The 14,435-nt window shown below is 40.0% G+C and overlaps 1 pseudogene; it reads left to right on the top strand.

Annotated features, from left to right (window-relative positions):
* Positions 1-852: 852 nt before the first annotated feature.
* On the top strand, positions 853-1,437 carry LOC138150618 (small ribosomal subunit protein mS33 pseudogene; annotated as a pseudogene).
* Positions 1,438-14,435: the final 12,998 nt, after the last annotated feature.

Here is a 14,435-nt window from a genome sequence, read left to right as displayed (position 1 = left end):
GTCAAATGGAGCCCCTCACAATAAACTGATCAAAAAGGCTATCAGTCAGTTGACTGACTTTGACAATGAATGGAGCTATCAATTGGGTGAATGGCTAAATAATTTATGGTAAAGAAATTTAATATTAAATGAATACATTGCCATATAAGTGTGCTTTAAGAAATGACAAAGAGGAAAGATAAACACAAGAAGTCTCACATAAATGAATGCAAAATGGAGTAAGCAAAACAAAGAAACCAACGTACACTGTAACGACAACAATGTAAACAGAAGTATAACCAAAGAAGAAAAGAAACAATGCTATAATGACCACTTGGCCCTGGAAAATAGCTGAGATAATGCACTTCCCTCACTTCACTGCAAAGGTGAGGGAATATGGGTGTGGAAGACTGCATATCCTATCACACACACAGTACATCTGTTCATGTTGCCAAATTTCCCCCCTCTTTCTTTTTATATCTTCTTTACATGGGATGGTTCATTAAGTCGGGGTGGGGGAGGATATATTTGGGAATCTATCATATAAAATCAAAAGAAAAGACCAGGCATAATGACAAATTCCTGTAATCCCTGCTACCATAGATACTGAGTGAAGCTGGTGGATTTCTTGGACTGGGGCGTTCTGAAGGGCATTGGGCTAAACTGAGGCAATGTCTGCATTAAATTCAGCATCCCATCCTGGGAATGGAGTCTATCAGGTTGTGTAGGAGGTACAAACCACCTCAGGTTAGAAAAAATAGGGTAGGTTAAAGCTCCTGTACTAACTGGAGTAGAACTGTGCCCCTGAGTGGCCCCATCACTTTGAGTTGGGGTACGATAAGGAGACCCAATCTCTTTTAAAAATCAGATAAAATTTAAAAATAAAAGAAGCTAGATGGGTGAGGAAGGCCCGGACCTGTTAAATTGGAACTATCTAGTAGCTCTCTCTCGAGATGTCATCTCTTTCAGAACATGCCATGCGAATGGCTCGCCTGAGTGCTCGAATATTTGGAGAAGTTGCCAACCCCACCAATTCCAAATCCATGAAAGTAGTAAAATTATTTCGTGAACAGCCTTTGGCCAAAAGGAAGGAGACTTAGGACTGGTATCCCCCTCACAACACCTATTTTGCTCTCATGAGGAAACTCCGTTTCTTTGGTCTCTACAGAGATGAACATCAAGATTTTAAGGAAGAGCAAATGGGACAAAAGAAGCTTTGTGGAAAAGGCAAACAAAAGAAAGGAGAAGGGAAAAGATCAGCTGCAAAGAAATAGTGTTGGACCAATTGGTGACTGAGATGAGAAAGAAGTACACATGCTTCTTATTTTTCCACTCAATAACAATACAGCTTTCCTAAATTATCCCTCTCAGGGCGGCTAGGTGGCGCAGTGAGTAGAGCACCGGCCCTGGAGTCAGGAGGTCCTGAGTTCAAATCCATCCTCAGATACTTAACACAAAAACTAGCCGTGTGACCTTGGGCAAGTTACCTAACCCCAACTTCCCTCCAAAAAAAAAGAAAAGAAAAGAATTATCCCTCTCACCTCATCATGCTGAATTAGGATTGGATTCTTGAACGTATTTTGGTTCTTAAAAGTCATTTTGGCCTTGAGAGTTGTGTGAATACGTCATCTATTGTATTTTCAAAGAAATTATTAAAAATGTAAGTATTTGTTAATTTTCTAGCAAAAAAAATAATCCTCACTAAAAATAAATAAATAAATAAAAGAAGCTATATCTTTTTTGGGGGGATGGGGGAAGGCAAGGCAATTGGGGTTAAGTGACTTGCCCAAGGTCACACAGCTAGTAAGTGTGTCAAGTGTCTGAGGTTGGATTTGAATTCAGGTCTTCCTGACTTCAGGGCCTGTGCTCTATTTACTGTGCCACCTACCTACCCCAAGCTGTATCTTTTTATCATGAATTTTTAAAAGTTCTTATTGATGCTTTCAGTATGTTTTTTTTTACACTAGAGACATTTCATAATATTTCCATTGTGGCTTAGTTGATAGACTGCTGGGCTTAGAGTCAGGAAGATGAGTTCAAATCCCATCTCTGATATTCACTATTTGAACCTGGGTAAAATTCTGGAGGACAGGCCTTTTTGTATTTGTATCCCCAGAATCTAGCACATTGCATGGAATATAGAGTTATTAAGTATTGTTTGCTGACTGATGAGGTCTTTTCACTTTTATCAAACTCAATTTCCTTACCTGTAAAATGGACATAAACAATAGCCACTGCATTTACCTCCCAGGGATGTTGTGAGACCCAAGTGCAACCATAAATGCAAAGCACTTTGTAAATCTTATAGAAATGTCACTGGATAGAGTACAGAATTAGGAGTCAAGAAGACCTGAGTCCAAATCCAGCTGTAAGACACTTACTAGCTGTGTGATACTGGGCAAGTCACATACCCTCTGTTTACCTCAGTTTTTCCTCTGTAAAATGGGGGCGATAATAGATTATAAGAGCATCTACCTCCCTGGTTTGTTATGAGGATAAAATTTTAAAACATAATAACATTTGGAAAGTGCTTTGAATCACTATCTAAATGATTATTGTTATTATTAAACTGTTCCTTATTAAAATATTGCTTAAAAGTTAAGTAAAATCAACTGACATAGTGACTACTTCTGATAGCACATGCAGCATTCAGTATGTACAGTGTACCCACCTCTACTGAGAGAAGAGAAGCATATTTCATCATCTGCCCTCTAGAACCAACATTGGTCATTGCTTTCAACCTGAGTTCAGCTGCTCTTGCAGTGTTGTCTCATTTATATTATGGTAACCATCACACACACACACACACACACACACACACACACACACACACTGTTCTCCTGGTTCTACTATTTTGCTTTGCATCAGTTCACACAAGTCCACCTGTGATTCTCTGGATTTCTCATACTCATCATTTCTTATGGTACAATAATATTTCACTACATTCCATCATTTAGTCAGTCATTCCTCAACCTATGGGCACTTCCATTCTTTCCAGTTTTTGACAACCACAAAAAAGGGTTGCTATGAATATACTGGCACAGTAACCATCTTTTGCTTCTCTGACCTCCATGGTCATCCTTGATAGTGGGATTGTCAAGTCAAAAACCATGGGAAGCTGAGTCCCTTTTCTCAATTAGTTACAAACTGAAATCCAGAACTGGATCAGTTCACACCTCCACCAACAGTGCATTTACATGCCTGACTTTCCTCTGCCTTTGAGGCCATATCTTTAAAAAGATTTGGCACTGGCCCAAGAAATACAAAGCTTCCTCCTACTTTAGTCACTAAAGAATAGACTGGAATATAAATAATATTCAATGAAACAGTAGGCATGGGTAAAGATGTCAACATCTCTTAAGGTTAAGGCCTACGGCCATGACTAGCTCCTGGAGCTGCACCCCCCCCCCAACTCCAGCATACCCAAATCAGCATCCAAAGCCAGATCCAGGATTTTCCTGAAGTAACTCTAAGGTAGGTATATGCCATATGGGTATGTAACAGGACTCCATGCCAGACCCTTTTCTCTTCTCTCTCTTTCCATTCATTCTTGGTGATCTCATTAGCTCCCATATATTTGACTATCATCTCTAAGTATGTGAGTCTCATTGATATATCTAGCCTTAGTCTCTCTTGAACTCCTTTATATGTTCTACTTTTCATGTATACTGGCTTACTTGCTGTTTCCTGTTAAATGACTTTTGATCTTCTGCCTTTGTATAACACGGCCCCTCCATTCCTGAAATGCCCTCTCTATTCACTTTCACCTTGGAGAATCCCTAGCTTCCTTTAAAGATCAGCTCAATAACAAATTCTGATAGGAAACCTATCTGGATCCCTTGAAATTGCTAGGGTTCTGTCCTAGGTAAATGACTTCCTACTTACTTTTTATATATTTTTATATTGACTCATTTGTGTACATGTTGTTTTTCCCCATTAGAACATAAGCTCCTTGTTAGGTAAGGATTGTTTCATTCTCTGTACTAATATCCTTAGTGCCTAGCAAATGCCTGGCACATGACAGCTACTTAATTAATTAATTAATTAAACTACTTGCACACTCCTGCCACTACTGTCGGTCCCCAAACTTATACCCAATTCTCTATCAACATACAGGCAGTTCTCAATCATCCACTCCATCCTATGCCAATGATCTGCCAACTTGCTTAATCCCAGGAATACTCCCACACAACTGTGATCAATTCCTCCTTTCCCCAGCTACTTCCTTAGTAGTGAGATTTAGGGAAGGAACATTTCCAAACAGAAAGTGGTTGTACCCATCTCCCCTCCCTGCTCCCAGCCTCACAGTATCAAAACCTGACAGCAATGGTCATAGAGACCCCCTCAAATCAAGTCAGCAAACATGATGTCAGGAGAGGAAGTGATATGTAATGGAAAGAGGGGGAGCCTTGGAGTCAGACAAATAAGTCATCCTTAGAGCTCAGGTCCTTCCTCTGATACATATAAGCTGTGTGATCATAAGCAAGTCATTTAACTTCTTCAGGGTTCACATAACTATAAGTAACAGAGAATCTGACCATTTGGGAGGACATTTTCACACCGGGAGTTCCCACACATAAATTAAATCACAGATCCAGATCAAACATACACAAAGAGCCATTAGTGAACAAGATACTTTGTTAAGCACTCTCATTTAATAGGATTTAGAGCAGGAACCAATATTATAAGTTATCTAATCCAAATCTCTCATTTTGTACATAAGGTAACTGAAGGCCAGAGAGGAAAAAAGACTTGACCAAGGTCACACAGGTTGTAAGTAGCAGAGCCAAAAATATCAAAAAGAGTAAGGCATAATTCTTGCCTGCATGGAACTTACAGTTAAAGAGAGAAGGTTAGGGGGATGGTGAGATTCAAGCACAAGCAAATATAATACAAAATAGAAGAAAAAGGTATAAAAAGAGAGGTATGAACTTTGGATCCCTGGAAGGAACACTGACTTCCATGCAGCCAGACAAGCACAGTCACAGACAAAGGCTACATCTACAGTAACAAACATTGGGGTCGAAAACAGTTTTTTTCCTTCTGCCCAGCTACAGAGCAGCACCAAAAATGTTTCCTGAGGGAGATGGTATAAAGGTTTTTGTTTCATTCTGAAAAGGGTGATTCATTGGCCCTGCCTCCCTGGACTCTGAGGAAGTTGTGGAACCCAGGGGAACAGGCAAGGATACTGGAGGTTAATCATTCCCTTTACAAAGGGCATCTCTGCTGATGGGGTTTGCCACATCTGTCAATCAATTCTAGCCATCAGTCAATGAGGCTGCAAACATAGTATGCCAAAGGGGGGGGGGAGAGTGCGGGAGGACACACTCTAATCCACTGGATTGTCTCTTAATGCGACTGAATCCTCTGTTTCTGTGAAAATGTTTTGGGCTATTCCCTAATAGATAAATGATCAAAGGATATGAACCAACAGTTTTCAAAAGAACTGCAAACTATAAATTACCATTTGAAAACATGCTCCAAATCGATAATAGTAAGAGAAATACAAATTAAAACAACTCTAAGGTTTCACCTTGCACCCTACAAATTGGCAAAGATGACAAAAAAAAAATAATCAATGTTGGAGGGGCTGTGGGAAGACAGGCTCACTAATATGACAGTGGTAGAGCTGTCAAAATGGTCCAAGTGTTCTGCTTATCAATTGTGAATTTCAAAAAATAAAGTGATTAAATTGTCCATTTCCTCTGATCCAGAAACCCCACAACTGGGTATATACACCCAAAGAAGTCAAAGACAGAAACGGAGATACAATATATACCAAAATATTCATAGCAGCATTCTTTGTGATAGTAAGAAACTGGAAACAAAGAAGATGCCCATTAATTGAGAAATAGCTGATAAAACTGTGGCATATTAATTTAATGTGATATTATTCAGTAAGACTATGAGGAATTCAGAGAAATACAAGAAGATTTATACGAACTGATACAGAGGGAAATACGTAAAAACTAAGGAACAATAAACATAGTGACAATCAACACAATGTAAAGGAAAAGATCAATAAAGGGAAGACAAACCGTAACTAAAAAATCAACCAATAAAGGTCCTAGAGAACAGATAATTAAAGCTTCCTTGCTTTTCACAGCAGAGCAGGGAATGCTGTGGAATTGTATAGTTTATGCTCTGGACTTATTCTCCCAACCCCCACTCACAGTGGTAGTCTGGGTCCCCAGAGCTCAACTATAACTACAGGGTAGAGAATGGTTTCTAAAAGTAATCATTCATACCCTACCCCTCTGCCCCGGACTTAATTAGCTTTTAGAAAGGGATGTTTACTAAGATGGTAAAATAAAAAGTTAGTACAAAACACTCTCTCACAAGTACATAGAGAGCCCAGGGTAAAATAAGTTCAAGCTTAGAGATCACCCATAGCAAAGGGGGTAATTCACAATTCTTGGAATTCCTTTTGTTGAAATCTTCAAGATGTTCCCCTTAGGTATAGAGAGAACTTTCTGCTAGGCTCCTTGTATAGCCTTGAATCTACCTTTTATTATCATGTCTAGTCTATCTTTGGTTCCTGGCACAGACAATTTCAGCAGCTGCTACTATCCTTGAAGACACTGCTGGGAAGGTGATTAAGAAGTCCAAATTCTCCATGTTCTTATTTGTAACAACCAACTGTAATGACCAATTTTGACCCTAAAGAATTAATCAATCAACAAGCATTTACTAAGTACCTACTATATGCTAGGGCTGTGCTAGGCTCAACAAACATAAAGACAACAGCAAAAAGCTTTCTATGCTCAAGGAGTTTTTACTCTAAGAGGGAGAGACAAAATATCCATATACAGGAGAGAGACAGAGGCAGAGAGACACAGAGAGAGAGAGAGAGAGACAGAGAGAGTCAGAGACAGAGAGACAGAGAGACAGAGACAGACAAAGAGAGAAAAAGGAGAGACAGAGAAAGAGGAGAGAGGGGGGAGAGAGAGACAGAGAGAGAGAGAGAGAAAGAGAGACAGAGAGAGGCAGAGAGAGAGCCATATCTAAGTAGATCTAGATAGATGTGGACCAGACCTGCACAACCTGTGGCCTGTGGGCCACTTACAGCCCTCTACTTGCAGCAGGCCAAAGGATTTCCTGTAGCCTGTGAAAAAATGTAGAGGAAAATATCCTTTGTATGTAGAGTAAATCCTTTGGCCTGCTGCAAGTGGCCAGAGGGCAGTTAAGTGGCCCACAGACCTCAGGTTGGGGGGGGGGGCTGATCTAGACCCATCTAGATCTAGACCAAGCTGTATCTAGCTCTAGACATTAAGATATAGATCTAAATAGATCTAGACCTAGATAGATACATCTATATCTATATTTAAATAATAGATAAAGAAAGAGAGAGAGAGATAACGGTACTCATACAAAATAGATACAAGATAACCTTTGGAGATCAAGAGAGTGGGGGTAACTAGCAAGGAAAAGGAACATTAAAAGCTTCCTGTAGAAGGTGGTATTTGAGCTAGATTTTGAAGGAAATGACAAATGCCAAGAAACAGCAGTAAGGAGGAAGAACATTGTAGACATGGGGCCCAGCTACAGCAAAAACATGGAACCAAGAGATGGAGAGCCATAAGAATATCAGTGTAGCTAGCTTCTAGGATGCATGAAGGAGCTGAAAAGGTTGAATCAGGGCCAGGCTGAGAAGTGCTTTAAATGTATAACAGGGCTTTATATGTGATTCTGAAGATAAGAGAGAAACACTGGAGTTTACTGAGTATGGGAGGGACATGGTCACATCTGTGCTTTAAGAAAGTCACTTTGGTAGCTGAATGAAGGAGAGCGTAGATTTAAGTCAGGGAAACAAATTATGAAGCTATTGCAATAGCACAGACAAGAAGTGATGGGCAAAGAGAAGAGATAAAGAAATGTACTATCCTCTTTCCCTTTGAAATGTAGGGGGGAAGAGGAAAGGCCATGGGTACAGAAAGAATGTTGTATACCCTGTCAGAGAGTCACTTTGTGGGTTTAGTTTAACTGTTTTCTTTATTATAAGGGAAAGCTTGTTGGGCATGTGGGGGGAGGGTGAGAAAAATTATACTTAGAAATGACATGCATAAACAAAAAACATCAATAAAACTTTACAACTAAAATGTTTTGAGCATCTTAAAATCATAGCACATAAAATATAAAAGCTAAGAGGGGCTTTAAAGACTTTCTAGTTTAACCCTTTCATTTTATTAAAAAAAACACAAAACTGAAGCCTGGAGAACAATGACTTGTCCAAGGTAAGTTTGGGAAAATTCCCCAGAAAGTCAGGAGAAGCTGTTTTCACCCAGTCTTATATGGTGTGCAGTTGTTCTCAGGGCTTCCTGATCATATCCTCTACTAACGTTTGGGGGTGGGGGGAATGAAAAATGAGTAAGAAACAATAAATAGAAAGGGTTAAATATAGATCTGGGAATGGGTCCAGACTGCCATCCTACCTCGTGACACATCATGTCTAATAGCTATGATAGCCATTGCACAAGATGTAAGTGGGAGCAGACTCTCCAGGCTTTTACAATAGCCCCAGTGCTGAAAAAGGCTTCCCCTTCATTTCCTGTATCTAATCTCAGGCACTTGAAGTAAGTAAATTCTAGTCACAAAATGCCTCCTGTTCACTCCCATCCTTTTTAGCAGAATAATCATCTGCATAATAAATGAGAAATGTCTCCAGCGTTCAGTTGTCATCAGTGGTCTGCACATCCAAGCCTTTCCTAGACCAGAAGAGAAACAACCGCACATCTTAAGGCAGCAGCCAATTTTGCCAAATGTGGCAATCAGCCACATTTCTTATCACACTAGAGAGAAGTAACATTTTCTAAACAAACCAATACAGTTTGGTGGCCCAAATTACATTTTCTACTCTCATTATGTACAGCCTTAGAAATAACTGACAAGGCTGAAAAACAAACCATGTCAACTATATAGTAAGATCTCTAATTTTACATTTTGTTTTTCTAATTCTGAATTGTATTATTCAAGTCATCCTCACTGCATAATCACAAAGATAACTATCAGCATGGACTTTCCTGGATTGAGGGCAGCACAGAAGATGCAGAAGAATTTTGAGGAAACAAAGTCTACAGTAAAAATTGGGAAGGCCATCTGAAAAAAAAAACTGAATGGTATATGGAAAAGTGAATAGAAATATCTACTCTTCTGGGTTTTTTCTGAAGATAGAGAAGAATCTCAGACAGGAAATCATCACAAGGAAAATTTCTCTCTAATATCTGCCAATAATAAAGACTATGGCTGATAGACGGACAGGGTTCTGGGCCTGGAGTCATGAAGCTAAGGCTTGAATCCTAGCTTCCCTAGCCATGTGACTCTAGGGAAGTAATTTCATCTCTCTATATTTCAGAGGAGAACCAGAACCATGACAGGACAATGGCTCTAAGGTACCAATATTTAGAGGTCATTAACAGCATCATGCCAGGGTATGCTTCCTCTCTCCCCAGGTGCTGTATCAAAGTTGGCCATTTCCAGATGAGCATTTGTGTACACTAGGGAATGTTCCCTTTTTCCTTCCATGGGCTATACTTGAGATAAGGTCCTTCCCGCTGCTCCACCTTTCCCCAGGCACAAAAATAGCTAGTTACTGTCTCATATAATTCCTTAGGACTTATCTACTAACTCACAGGTGAGTAACAATTTGCCTTGATGGAGAGAGTTCCCACACCCAATGAAATGTCAACATGCAATGTAAAAATAAACATTTTAAGGAGTTTTTGGTCTTAGTCATTCAAGATTAAGCAAAACTTGTAATGATGTGATTGATCTGTATAAGAGGTATCTGCATAAATGAATCCATTTATGTTCACAGAGAAAGGATAAGGAAAACTAGGAAGACCTGTATGAACTGATGCAGTATAAAGCAAGCAGAATTAGGAAAATAATTTATACAATGACAGCAACAATCTGAGCACCTCTCCTCATTTCTCACCTGGCTGCTCTATTCTGGGACATCTCTGACTTCTCTACCATGCCCTCACTCATAGGGTACCTCCCTCCTTTTTAGCTTCCTATCTTTGTTGTCTTCCCATATTAGGGTATAAGCTCCTTGAAGGCAGGGACTGTCTTTCTTTTTTTTATATTTGTATCCCCAGAACTTAGCACAGTGCCTGACACAGAGCAGATGTATAATAAATATTTATTGACAATTGACTAACAGCACTATAGAGGAAAAACAACTTTGAAAGAATTTAAAACTCTGATGAAGGAAATGATAAAGCATGAGTCTAGAGGACTAAAGGCTAATCATGCCACCTATTGCCTGCCAGATTGGTGATAGACTCAAGATGTAAAATGAGACACACATTTTTGGACATGGGTAACATGGGAATTTTTTCGCTTTTTTTTGGAGGGGGAAATGCAGGGCAATTGGGGTTAAGTGACTTGCCCAAGGTCACACAGCTAGTTTTGTGTTAAGTGTCTGAGGACGGATTTGAATTCAGGTCCTTCTGACTCCAAAGTCAGTGCTCTATTTAATGTGCCACCTAGCCACCCCGAATTTTTTTTTATGAGGGCTTTTTTCAGTTGTTCAATGGATGGTGGAAATATCAAAGAAAGATAATAAATGCTTGTAAAAATCAGTTCATTAATTTTTTTTAAAGAAAGGATTGGCACCAGTGTAGTGAACCCTGGTAGCATGAAGGACACCAGGCTGCCATAAAGGGGCAAACTGGCCCAGGCTGGAAATAGAGCAGGTCAAAGCTTTCATGCTGATCAGCAGGGCATTCATAAGCATAATCATAAGATTATGATTTGTGACATAGGGAAGCTCCTCTGCTTCCATTAACAATAGCCCATAAAACAAAGATTGGATGAACACTTATCTACTGTGTTGAGAAAGGGTACTCATTGGTCCAAATGGCCCCTGAAGTCCCATTGGCCTTTGATATTCTGTGATCCTTGGCCCTGGTATTAGGAAAATCTGGATTGAACAATTCCTGGTTCTGACCCATACCAACTGTGGAACCCTGGGCAGGTTGCTTAATCTTCTAATGCCATCAGACAACTTTCTAAGATGAAGCAAGTTATAGACAAACTGTTGATCTGCACAGGTAGAGGGATTTTCCATCCTGGAAGTTTCTTACACTGATGAAATCCCAGGTCTAGACCAAAAAAACAACAGTAAAAATCTATGTTCAGAAGGCCAGAAAGCCAGCTTGACCCCTAACATACTCTGTGACTGTACACAAGTTGCTTCCCTTCTCTGGGTCTCAGTTTGCCAATGTGTAAAATGAGGAGATTGATTTGATTTCTGCAATCTCTTCCAGCTCTGGCATTCGATAGCTGATTATGAAACAAGTTTCCAGGACCTTTTATGCTGTCCCACCTCATTCTCTTGTCCATTTTCACACCTTATATCACTAAACTGTAAGGGAGAATCATGGAGTAAGCACAAGTGGATATTTCAATGTGAAAAAAGCAAATGAGGAGGCTCCTTTAACTACCGTGTTTCCCCGATAATAAGATTAATTTTTTGAACAGAAAAACACCAGAGGGCTTATTTTCAGGGGAGGGCTTATTTTAATGAACATTGACAGCAATTTTAATAAACAGGTAAATGTGAACAAAAAAATGTACCTTTATTCAATAATGAATTCAATAAAGAACAGGATGATACACTCACTGCTGCAGCTCTGATTGGATGCAGCTCGGAGCGCGGCGTGCGGTTCACGGTGGGGGGGGGGGCGGTGCATACAGAGGGTACCATAATGTAGCGTGTAGCGCAGGGGATCACCTTCACTACAGTAGCAATCTCAATAGGGCTTATTTTGGGGGGAGGGCTTATTTTAGAGGAATCTTACACAGTAAGGGCAGGGCTTATTTTCGGGATAGGTCTTATTATCGGGGAAACACGGTAGCAACTGAGACCAACATCTACTTCTGGGTGTTGTAGTTGCTGCTGTTACTGTTGCTGCTGCTGCTGTTGCTTGAAAGTGGCAAAGAGAATCAACTTTACTCCTTTATATTTTCAAATAAATTGAACATTCAGGGAGAAAAATGTTTGTTGCCTATTTTTCAGAGCACACATTCCTTTTGGAAATAAAACTCCAAGCCAGTCTCCCTTCCAAGTTTTCCTTCATGCCTTATTGTCTATTCTGTTCAGCTATTTAAAAAATGTCGAATATCAACAATGGCTTTCAGGCGTGTATTGTCAACTTTTGTATGAAGCAATCTTGGCTGAATGAGAAGATCCCAGAGCTTAGAGTTCTGTCTAGTGTGCTGCCCTGGGCTCTGCCTTGAATGTGTGTGACTGATAACAGGACATGTTTCTCCCTTCCTTATTGCATCCTGCTCGGTAATTCACTGACCCAACCCTTTTTAGGAAATCTCTTTGTAACAAATTGTGCAGGACACCAGGTAAGTGCTCGTTAACAGCTCTGTCCACCTTGTTTGTTATTTGGGAAACTGTTTTCTGTCGCCTTGTCTTAGAGGCTTCGTCAGCTTTCCAGTGGTCCATGTGGAGGCCTTAGCCCAGAGCTGTCTAACTAGTTATTTTTGTACCTCTCGAAAATTCAGTTGGGGTAAAAGCAGGGAGGAGTTCTGACTAGTGGTATAGTTGTGTTGTGAGAAAAGGGAAGCCTGCACCCCAGAGAGTCCAACTCCAGCCACCATGGGGTCTGGGGAAAAGGCGGGATGGTGGAGAAGGTTGCCAAGGTGACAGCCCCCTGGGAGTATATGTATAGACTAAGCAGAGAGGACCCCAAGATGAGGTATAGAGATGGCAATCACCATGGAAAGGAAGCATGTCTCCATCTCCAAAAAGGAATGTTTCCTCCCCAGGGAGGAAGTATGCCCCCCTCCTATGTTGGTGCTTTATAGCAAAGTCCCAGATACCCTGGGCTAATTATGGCTCTGTCTTAGCCCACAGGCCAAGCCAATTTGTGTATTTGTGGAGTTTTGCTATAGCTATGTCACTGTTGTTATTTTTGTTTATTCCAATGAAACATCTGCCTGCTTCGATTTAGAGGGTACATATTATTTCACAGCATCATTTGCCTAGTTAAGAAGAATCACCTTTTGTCTATTTGTGCTGTTTCGTTTGAGAAGCTTTAGATTCCAGAATGTGGAAAGAGTTAAAAAGAGGTTACACGGTCAGAGGTGGGAGAACACTCTCAGAATTTAAGGTAAATGAGGGAAAGCTGGTGCCTGGTGGAAGGAGAGCAGGTCTGGGGAGTCAGCAAACCTGGCCTCCAGTTCAATCATGGCCACTACCTCGCTATGTGACTGTGACCTTCCCATCTCTCATCCTCAGCTTCTTTCTTAGTAAAATAAGAAAGATTGACAAGATGATATCTAAGGTCCCTGATATTCTGCTTGAGTACTTTTGTGACCTGCCTAAAAAAGGTTTTGGAATTGGCCTAAAGATTTTTATTTCCTAAGTAGATGCCTCTAGCCAGTGAATACTCCCAGTTGCTACCTCTACCCAGAATATGTCTGTGCTACATATTAAGTAGTGGGGGCCGCCAATAAGAACAGGGATAGTTTATGTAAGACAGTAGTAGAAAAAGCACTGCCTCTGGCATCAGGGGGCCTGGGTTCAAAACTTGGCTCTTCAACTTAGTATCTGTGGGCAAGTCACTTAAACCCTTTGTTTACTTTGTTTACTTTACTTGCCTTACTTTTTTCATCTGTAAAGTGAGAGGGTTTAGCTTCAATGCCCTTTAAGGTCCAGCTGTAAATTTATGACTCAAAGGTATTTCTGCAGGAATAATTGTCTCTGACTATCATCTTTACTCATATTTAACACTGCTTTTATTGAGTGTTTATATAATGGGTGGTGTTCTGCTTTTTAAAAACTGTATAAATGTTGTTAGTATTATTTTATATGGAGAGAAATCACATTATACTATAACTGAACACTACAAACGAAAAAAGTCAGATTTCTTGGAAAGTCTTCAATATATTTTGCATTCACTACTACAGAATTCAGAAGGTGGTATACCTCTCCGCAAACTAAAGGGAAAAAACATCCCTGGCTTGATTCTTAAACCAAAAAATAGCATAAATAAGGAGTCAGAAGTAATCATAAATTCTAGAACGTCAAAGCAGGGAAGAATCCTTGAGCTTATCTAGCTGAGCTCCAGCTTTCATAAAAGATCATAATAGATTTGGAAGAGAAGCCAGTGAAAGGCAAACATAACTATTTTAAAACAAAAAAAAATAAAAACAAAACCCACCAGCCCACGATTCCTTTTGTCTTTCATTGTTCTGAGGAAAGAGGGCACTTTTCATTAAAAACGGAATTTTTGTGAATTAAACAACATCCTGTAGAGTAAAAGGGGGCTATTTCTGGGGAGTATTTGACAGGGAGCCGTCAGTTTCCCATTCATTCATTTCTCCCTTTGTTCCAAATTCAGCATACCCTTTTCAGAGTTTGTCTGCTCTGTTTGTTTCAGAGTATAATGACCATTCATTCAATCAACAAACATTGACTGTGAACCTACTACGTGAAA

Source organism: Petaurus breviceps, unplaced genomic scaffold, assembly GCF_028583685.1.
Source record: "Petaurus breviceps papuanus isolate PSGF00001 unplaced genomic scaffold, PetGlider_PUasm1.0 90881, whole genome shotgun sequence".
NCBI classification, from domain to species: Eukaryota; Metazoa; Chordata; class Mammalia; order Diprotodontia; family Petauridae; genus Petaurus; species Petaurus breviceps.
This window is presented reverse-complemented; position numbering and strand designations above follow the sequence as displayed.